The sequence below is a fragment of the Hypomesus nipponensis genome, chromosome 13 (assembly GCF_054491055.1).
Source record: "Hypomesus nipponensis isolate SF chromosome 13, ASM5449105v1, whole genome shotgun sequence".
NCBI classification, from domain to species: Eukaryota; Metazoa; Chordata; class Actinopteri; order Osmeriformes; family Osmeridae; genus Hypomesus; species Hypomesus nipponensis.
Genome location: NC_140373.1, coordinates 7,775,073 through 7,775,951, shown reverse-complemented (window position 1 = coordinate 7,775,951; position 879 = coordinate 7,775,073).

Here is an 879-nt window from a genome sequence, read left to right as displayed (position 1 = left end):
TCAATGGCAAATCAAGGTTTATGGCTGGCAAATGGACATTTTTTAATAGTAACACTTTAACTAAAGCTGGAATATTTTTGCCGCAACAAATGTGTTTACTGCTAGCTAAGAGGTGGTTTACATGCTGTGTTGTGTTATGTAAGGCATCCCTCCAAGGCACTAAGGGAAGCATGCCAGCAAGCCTGTCTGGGAGGGGACAGGTGACAGTGGGCACAGCTGACAGCAGGTGAGGTGGCACAGACTGGCAGCAGACGGGGCGACAGGTGGGCTCTGTGGATGAGATGCTGACAATATCTATTTATCTATCGATATTTTTTATCTATCTATTTATTTATCTGTCTTTCTCTTACCATCACACACACTTTATCCTTCTTTCATACCCCTCCAATAGTCAATTGCAGCAAGTGCCTCAGCAACCTGAAACGTAATCTCCATGAGAGATTATTTTGTATTTTGTCACCATCCCCAACTAACTGATACACACACACATACACACACGCACCGTATGGTTCACAAAAACAAATAATTACAGCTTTATTTAGCTCTCTCCCTATTCCTCCTCCTTTCTGTGCTATCTATTTTCTTCCATCCTCATTGCTCCCTCCATCTCTTCTCCTGTCTCTGCTGTTCCCACTCTCATTGTATATGGTGACTCATACAGCATCATCTATTACTACTGGCCGCTGCTTGTCATGAGGCTGGCCCAGTCTCTCTCTCTTTCACCCCCCCCCCACACACACACATTCTTATCATACATACACAAAAAGTTTTGGTTATCGTCAGTCTTTCTCTTTTCCTCCTCTCTCTCTCTCTATCTCTCTTTCTCTCTCTCTCTCTCTCTCTCTCTCTCTCTCTCTCTCTCTCTCTCTCTCTCTTTCC